The sequence below is a fragment of the Vulpes vulpes genome, chromosome 5, assembly GCF_048418805.1.
Source record: "Vulpes vulpes isolate BD-2025 chromosome 5, VulVul3, whole genome shotgun sequence".
NCBI lineage: Eukaryota > Metazoa > Chordata > Mammalia > Carnivora > Canidae > Vulpes > Vulpes vulpes.
This window is the reverse complement of record NC_132784.1, coordinates 108,322,433-108,331,898: the sequence shown is the minus strand read 5'-3', so window position 1 is coordinate 108,331,898 and position 9,466 is coordinate 108,322,433.

Below are 9,466 nucleotides of genomic sequence, written 5' to 3'. Positions count from 1 at the left end.
CACCCAGGGATCCCCAAGAGCTCAAAATTTAATAGAAAAAGTAACCACCTGAACAGATGAATAACATTTGGACATTGATGCATCTTTCTGTAGCAAATATATGAACCAGTGCTGTGGGAATACAGAAGACAGAGCAAAGAACTCAGAGAAGGGAAAGAAGTGAGGAAGGAACCACAAAGACAGGGAAAATAGACTTGGATCTCGAAGGATGCCTAAGAGTTTATTTCTGGGAAAAGAGAAGGACATCAATTATGCAATGGAGGAGTGAGCCGCCTAGAATGCTAGCACAGGGTATGCAAGAGTGCATGACAGAAATGAGCCTAAAGAGGTGTTTTAGAGACAGAAATGGAGGAACTTCTGCCCCCCACACCTATCCCCACTCCCTTGGTTCATCTGGACCGGAACCAGAATTTCTCATGTCCCTACCCTGCATCCAGCTTCCACCACGCATCATGCTATCTCCTAAAGAGTTAGCGGAGTTAAACTTCTCAAAGGCAGGTCTAGACATCATTCCCAATTAAAACTAATTGTCACTCATCATTGGTTCTTTGAACCAAACTCAACTCTTTAGCTGACATATAAAGGTTATAAGTGAAGTGAAATTTTCCATTTTTTGTGTGTTTTATTTGTTTAGTTTGTTTTGTTTTTCTACCTCCTAAAATTTTCCATTTTGGGGTGTTTTGTTTGTTTGCTTTTCAACCTCCTCAAATATTCCATTTTTATTAAAGTTTTTTTTCATTTTATTAACCCAGAAATGCCATACTGGGATCCAAACTAACATCTGATACAAACGCTGTTTTAGTAGTTCTGGTCTGGCCTCCTTCTGATAAATGATCTCCTTCAACAGTGGTTCTCAAATTTCAGTGTGCACCAGATTCTTCTAGAGAGCTTGTGAGAATACAGATTACTGCATTCTGTCCCCAGAGATTATAATTTGGTAGTTCTAGCGTGAGGCCCAAGAACTGGCATCTCTAACGAATCCCAAGACAATGTTGCTGCTGCTATCTGGGGGCCACCATTTGAGAGCCATTGCCCTGTAACAGCTATAACCATGTGATTAACTCTGAAACCATTTAATATGTTCATGGGAAGTGAATTCTGCCAAGAATGTCAAAGTATGGTTTTTAGAAAAAATGACAGCTTCTGTTCATTCATCCTGAAGCAGTTGCATAGACAGATATAGAACGGCAGATACCAGACCCACGGGGACCCTTGGGAGAACCAGCCCAGTACCCTCTTTAAGTGACCCACAGACATGTTCTCTGTTTTAACCTCATCTGAAAGACCTAGGGAGAGATTCTTCTTGGTCACGGACAATCCTTTCTGAGGCCTGGTGCCAGTGGGCCCATGAGTGGCTACAAAACACCCTATTCTATCAGCCTCTACATATGGTAACACCTACCTCAGAGCTCACATCAATCAAGGCTCACAGCAAATACTTATACCTGAACGATCAAGTTCCACTAAACCCAAATACGCTGGAGGGGTTCAGTGCAAATGGAAATAACTTTTGAAATGTGTTTCTTGCACTATGCTTATCCTGGATCTTTGATGGTGTCAATTTCAAAGAAACAGTAATTGCATGTATACTATAATTTTTGACATCAGATAATACTTTGTACAAAATCCTTCAGAGGTCAGAAAGTTTTTAATATCCTTTCATTTCCAAGAAATGAAGCAGATATGTTAAGCTGTCTGGCCTGAGGCTGTACACTGAGTCACTGCCAGGTGTAGAGATTAAAAACCCTAGAACTCTAAGAGTTCCATATTGTGCCTGAATCAATACAGTTGCCCAGTCACTGTTCCCTCACTTTTCTTGAAGAAATTACTAAAAGAATTGAAGAGAATCAAGAGCTCAGAAATAAAGAAATCACGACATTAGACTGAAATTATTCTCTGAAACCATCTAAACATAGAAATGTTTCATAATGACTTCAGTTCAGAGTACAATACTGAACACAAATGTCAACACTGTTCTCTGGAAAAACAAGTTACATAATGACCATGGTTTTAAAAAAATAACACTGTTGGGGCTCCTGGCTGACTCAGATCAGGTGCCCCAGAGCACGCAACTCTTTTTCTCAGGGTCCTGAATACCTCAATACCTGAGCCCCACCTGAGGTATTGAGATTTCTTAAGTAAATAAATAAACTTAAGGGGCACCTGGGTGCTCAGTGGGTCGAGCATCTGACTCTTGGTTTCAGGGTCTTGGTCTCATGGTCCTGAGATAAGGGCCCTGAGCCCCCATGCTGGGCTCTGTGCTCAGTGTGAGGTCTGCTTGTCCTTCTCCCTCCTCCTCTGCTCCCCCTATCTTGCACACACACTTGAACTCTCCCTCTCCCTCAAATATATAATAAAAATCTAAATAAATAAATAAACTAAAAAATAATATAAAATAGGAATGGAAACCTGATCTAAAATCTCACATTTTGTTAAGACAAGTTGGGATGGAGATGAAGAGAGAGAGAGACTAAGCTTGTGCTAAGTTACCAGTCTTACTAAGGACTGCTCAAAATCTTTCCTTGTAACCACACTGCGGTGACTCTGAGATACCACTGGAGGTGGGGAATGTTTCTTCTTTAGCTTTCATGTCACCTTCTGGTAGTTTGCTGTTCTCTGTACCCCCTGGTAGTTTGCTTGTTCGGGTCTTCTCCTTGGCCATACCTGACACGGGCTTTAGGGACTCTGTCTTCCTTCCTGACTAAGCAGCTTTTCTTGTCCATTGTCTACACCCATAGATGGCTGGGAGTCCAACAGTCATTTTATCTCAAACTGTCCCAGTCTGTTTTCATTTAGGCAGATGGTTCTTTTGACAGCACAACTCTCTCAAACCTTTGCTTATCTCTTCAGTTCTTGCCAGCTGCAAGTACCAAGAGCCAGCTTGCTGTATTTCTTTGCCTCCCCGCACCCACACATACCCCTGCGTCCTCTGTCTCTCTTTTCTCTTTCCCCACCCCATCTTGAGTGGATTGCAAGCTCGTCTGCTCAATTGAAAGGATTTACTGAGCACCACTGCCAAGGCTGGATCTTGACACTTTAATCCACTCAGAGGTTTTAACAATGAGTGGGATGGCTCTCCCCTTAATTTGATGCCTCCCAAGACTGAGTTTTAATCAGCCTTTGTCACTCAAAGGTCTTCCCAGTTTTATAATTTATTTATTGGATTAAGCAGCAGTTGCCTTTTCCAATCCCCAACTTTTAATTTTTTTTTATTCCTCTTATTCTTGCTTGCTAACTGGCCAGTTCTTTTCTGTGCTTGTTTCTTTCTTATGGTACTGAACCAACTAAGAGCAATCAACACACATTCCTTTTTCTGCACTCCCCAATTCCAAGGTGGGGATTCTCCCCCACAACAATTCTCTGACACAATAAGCAATTCTCTGACACCAGGGGGCTGTCCTACAATTCAATGCAATTCTGACCCTATCTTATTAAGAGACAACATGAGATCCTCATGGGTGCAGTCACACAACCTTGCCCCTACTTCAGATGCCAATCACAAGTCCAGTTTGTCTGTGCTTCTGACTCTATAAATCAAAGATTCCAAGACCCTCTCCCTGGCTTTGACTAATTTGCTAGAGTGACTCACAGAACTCGGAAAACAGCTCCAACAGCCAGATGAAGAGATACTTAGGGAGAGTTCCTGAACAACAGAGCATCTGTCCTTGTGGAGTTTGGGGCCTGTTGCGCTGGCAAGTGGAGGGGTTCCGGTTTACAACCTGGAAGCTCTAGGAACATCATCCTTTGGATTTTTACAGAGGCTTTGTTACAAAGGCATGATTGATTAAATCATTGGCCATTGGTGGCTGATCCAACCTCCAGAACCTCTCTGGAAATTAGGGGGTGGAAATGAGAGTCCCAACCTTCTATGCACGGTTGGTTGCCTTAGCAACCAGCCCCATCCTTAAGAGCAGGCTAAGTCATTCCATTAACATAACAAAAGATACTTTATCACTCTCCTGTCTTGGAAAATGCCAAGGATTTGAGGAACTCTGTGCAGGGGATGGAAACCAAATATATATTTCTCATAAATCACAATATCACCATTCCTAACATTGTTTTCTAACCGTTTTCTCTAGGTTCTAAAGCAAGAGACAGCAAACTTTCCATAAAGGTTGGGATGGGCAATATTGTACCTCTGCAGGCCACACAGTCCTACAGCAAGTACTAAGCTCGGCTGCTCTAGCTCTAAGACAGCCAGACAGTAATGACATGGATGAGTATGGCTGTGTTCCAGGAAAACTTTATTTATGGGCACTGAAATTTGAATTGCATATAATTTGCACATATTGTGAAATGGTATTTTTCTTTTGACTTTTTTTCAATCGTATGAAAATGTAAAAACCATTCTTGGCTTGCGGGTTGTATGAAAACAGGGAACAGGCCAAATTTCAGCCTGTAGGCCACAGTTTGCTGACCCCTCTTTAGAATTCGAAGTTGCTTCATCACATGCATTCCAAGTCATCACAGGTGACCATTTAACCGAAAGTCTCGGCTCTAATTTGGATCATTAATGTTCTCCTTGAGTTTTGGCATGGCAGCATCATATTTCGAGGTATCAGTTTATCACTCAGGATGACAGATTTTGCTGTCATTCAAACAGTCCCCAAGTCTCATCAGCTCAGAATCACAAATGTTTATTTCAATGTATATTGTGGCAAGGTCAGCAGGAGGGTTCCACACATCATAGTCAATCAGGGGCCCAGGCTGGTAGAAGAAGGTCCATCTCTGCTCATCCCTGCTTCTAAAATTGTTGACACATGAAAGAGCGAACATGGTAAATTGGGCACTCATTATTCAATTACTTCCTAAAAGTGGCATGTGTCACCACCACTGGCATATTACTGGCCAAAGTCAGTCATGTGGGCACACCTGACTTTCAAGAAGAAAAGCACAATCCTATCACCATTAGGTAGAAGAGTTTCCCAGGAACTCTGAGAACTAGAACATGTTTGAACAGTCCTGATGACCTGGACACAGGAATAGGTTACAGAATACTTCCAAAAAAAAAAAGAATACTTCCAAAAACTTTCACCTGTAAAACCGAAAACAATAAATACAACTTTCTAAATACCAGAGGAGGAACAAGCAAAGAGAGCATCTATATAGTAAGGAAAAACATGGATACTTTAAAAAATGGAAGCCAAAAAACACAATGATGGAAATAAAGTCCAACTTCTCACTTTTGAAAATAAATGTAAATGGGTTAAACTCTCAAACTGGGATGCCCGGGTGGCTCAGCGGTTAAGCACCTGCCTTCAGCCCAGAGCATGGTCCTGGAGACCTGAGATTGAGTCCCACATCAGGCTTCCTGCATGGAGCCTGCGTCTCCCTCTGCCTGTGTCTCTGCCTCTCTCTCTCTCTCTCTCTCTCTCTCTGTGTCTCGCATGAATAAATAAATAAAATCTTTTTTAAAAAATAAATAAATAAATAAACTCTCAAACTGATTGAATAAGACAAAGTCTAACTACAGATGATAAAACAAATGACACAAAAGGTTAGACCAAGGAACAGAAAACTATGTCTCATAGGCCAAATCCAGCCCAGTCCACTTTCTATTTTTATAAATAAAGTTTTATTGGAACACAACCATGCCATCTGTTTATGTACTGTCCATGGTGGTTTTCTGTGGAATATTAACAACAGAAACCGTATGGCCCACAAAGCCTAAAATATTTACCTGCCTCTGCCTCTTTACAAAATAAAAAGTTGACTGACCTCTACATTAGGCAATGAAGGATAGACTAAGATATAGAATACAAATAGAAATAAATCAATTATTATAATATTAATAAAGTGGGATGAAATGTCAGCCTTCACTAAGTATATAGAAAATTCCTGAGTGTTAATGAAAAGGAAAATGAGCTCAGAGTAGAACAATTCACATTTTTTTCAATTTCTTTTTAAACTACATAATACTCTGCTTAAGGTAGAGGCTTATTTAATTTCCCAAATCATAATTCTTTCTTTATAATCATGAAGGTTAGATAATAGTTGTTCTTCCTATCTAAACCAATTATTCAATATCTAATTTGCCTCCTTTCAAAGACTGGTGTTTGAGTAAACCCCACAACACAATACTGTGGAAACAGTGTTTGATAATGCTGGAATGAATTTTGGTTGAACATATGAAAAATTTTAGGGAATTATGAATAGCATGCATTTACAACATACATAAGACCTTAACAACTTCATTAAACCAAAATGCTTTATATAAAATATTTCTTTAAATTATGTAAATGCAATTTTTCTCCATCTTTACACTATTCTTATATTGGATTAAACTTTTTAAACTACAATCTGAAAACATCATAGCTCACCTATCTGCAATATATGCTCCTCTCTTTTAATGGGTTGGAGGGCTCTATCCTAGTTTGAAGGGAATTCTCCACTAAAGTTAAAGTGAGCTTACATGCTCTGGAAGAAATCAGTTCCTCTAATACTTCTGGGTCATCGAAACAAAGAGCCCATGTATCCATTACACATATTTCAATCCACTGCTAAGTTTTTGAACATCTATGAAAGACGGTGTATACATCCATGAGTTCCCCCAGGTAATTAGTATCATGAAATGGTGTCTTAATGTTGACTATCCTTCCCCAACACTCTTGGACAATTTGTTTATTGGAAAAAAGCAAGACTGTGACACATCCCCACCCCCCTCCTATTTATTCCTCTCACAAAAATTTATTGAATGCCCACTGTATATATTAGCCAAGGTTCTCTGTTCAGAGAAACAGAACCAGTAGGACATAAGTAGAGAGACAAACAGATCTAAATAGATATCTATATATAAAGAAATACAGACAGAGAGAAATCTATTATAAAGGAATAGCTCATGTGATTGTGGAGGCTGGCAAGTCTGAAATTTTCAGGCAGAATGGAGACCCAAGAAAGAGAGAATGTGATAGTCTTGAGTCTAAAGACAGTCTAAAGGCAAAATTCCTTCCTTCCTGGGGGACTTTAGTCTGTCCTCTTAAGGTCTTCAACTGGTTAGATGAGGCCCACGGATAAAATAAAGAGCAATCTCCTACTCAAAGTCTACTGACTTAAATTCTAATCATATCTAAAAAAATACCTTCACAGAAACATCTGGACTGGTACTTGACCATGGGCACCACAGCCTAGACAAACTGATGCATAAAACTAACCATCATGCTTACTGCATGCCAGGCACTGAAGACAGAAGTGGGCAAGGCTGACAGACCTACGACCTTGAGTAGCACAAGAATACAGATTCACAGAGCAAAGCTGAATTAATACAAGATAGAGAGCAAACATATATGCAGACATGGAATGTGAAGAGAGCAGGACTTAGGAGATGCAGTAAGGAAAACTTGGCCTCAAGGTCACTGATGTGGGATGGGTGTGTTGCTGTTCGCTTGGGTTATTAAGAGTTGGCTTTCACACAGTGCATACACATATGGTAAAGTACATGCACGGAAAATGCTCAAAGAGTAGCCATTGTGTTCTTTCCACCTCTCCTGACTACATCTCCATTTTCTTCCATTTCCATCTTTTTGTAAGACTCACTGAGAAAATAGACCAAAATGCATACCTTTGTGGAAGTGCCATTCAACTTAGTTACCAAGACTTGGCCACCTGGCCAGCTTTTTTCTGGTGACAGGCCCAGCGAATTCCAACCATTGCCCTGAATTGCATGCTGTGCATTTTGCTTCACTAGAATCACATATGTGACTTTGCATGACTGTCAGTCCCTTTTACAGAGCATGTTAGCCTCATATGACTTGAAAGTGATCTTTGTAATTACATAATCACCTCAAACCTTCCCTGGATATATCATAATCCACTTATGATCCAGAAGGAAATACAAGTGTTATGTTAAACAATTGTTGAGCAACAGAGAATTACTCAAGAGTCAAGAGAGTTCTGAGAGGAACAAGAGTTTGTCTGAGTAATCTGATCATGTCAACACCCTGCAAGTCCCAGAGCTGAGAGGAGGTGATTCCACTGGCTGGGCTTAGCTATGTAAAGTCCCAGGCACTCCAACCTTTATGTCTTGTGTTGTCCCTCTGTGATCCTGTATTTTCTCTTTCCTCCAACTGTTAAGCTGAGTTCTCAGATTTATTTCATAAGACTTCACCTACTGTTCCTCTAGTCCCTCACCGTGGTAACTTTCTTCAGATTTCCTAACAACTTCTTCTGTTTCAGCTTTTCGCTCACCAGGGACTATATACGACTCACTTACACACAATAATTCAATGCAAAGAACACAAGCTCTTGCTCTTGATAAATATCTTTTAGGGACAGAACACTGATCCTTGGAGAAAAGGGGAAGAAATAGATATATTTTATATAGATTTTTTAAAGATTTTACTTACTTATCAGAGAGAGAGAGAGCACAAGCAGGGGCAGAAGCAGAGTCAGAGGGACAAGTAGACTCCCCACTGAGCAGGGAGCCCAATTCCCAGGACCCTGGAATCATGTCCTGAGCCAAAGGCAGATGCTTAACCAACTGAGCCACCCAGGTGCCCTTATGTTGATTTTTAAATAGAATATTGATTCTGTTCCATAAAATACGTTTGTAGGCAAACTCTTTAAATCACAAAATTATTTTACATCTTTAATTCTAAAAACTTTTCCTCCTCATATTACCATCATCTTAAAAATATTTAATTAATATGATGCCTTGGCACCTTTGTAAATTTAAACATTGTATATTATCATCCGGGTAATAAAGCAGTCAGTGGGAAAGTCAGCAGGGAGAAATATTGTTTAGAAGTCCCTGAAGAGACTCACATCACACTCCAGGTGACAATGGTATAGAGCCTAAGCTGCAGAACTCAATATACACAGGTGCTTCAAAACGTTATTAAGAGTTAAATACAACAGATCTTGAGGGCATCACAATTAATTAAGTGAAATAAGTCAGAGAAAGACAAATACCATATGATCTCACTCATATGTGGAATCTAAAAAAAACAAAAAAAACAAAAAAAAAACAAAAAAACAAAAAAGGAGCCCACAGATACAGAGAATGGATAGGTGGTAGTTTGGGGGGCGCGGGGGGTGATGGGCACAATGGGTGTAGGGGTTCAAAAAGTACAAACTTCTAGTTATCAAATAAATAAGTCCTGGGGATGTAATGTACAGCATGGTGACTGTAGTTAACAATACTGAACTGTATATTTGAAAATGGCTAGGAGAGGAGATCTTAAAAGTTTTCATCATAAGAAAAAGAATTCTGGGGGCAGCCCAGGTGGCTCAGTGGTTTAGCACCGCCTTCAGTCCAGGGTGTGATCCTGGAGACCTGAGATGGAGTCTCGCGTCGGGCTCCCTGCATGGAGCCTGCTTCTCCCTCCCTCCCTCCCTCTCTCTCTCTCTCTCTCTCTCTCTGTCTCTCATGAATAAATACATAAAATCTTTTTTTAAAAAAAGAAAAATAATTCTGTGCACTATGTGAGGTAATGGATTATTACTACAGTGATCATTTCACAATATATAC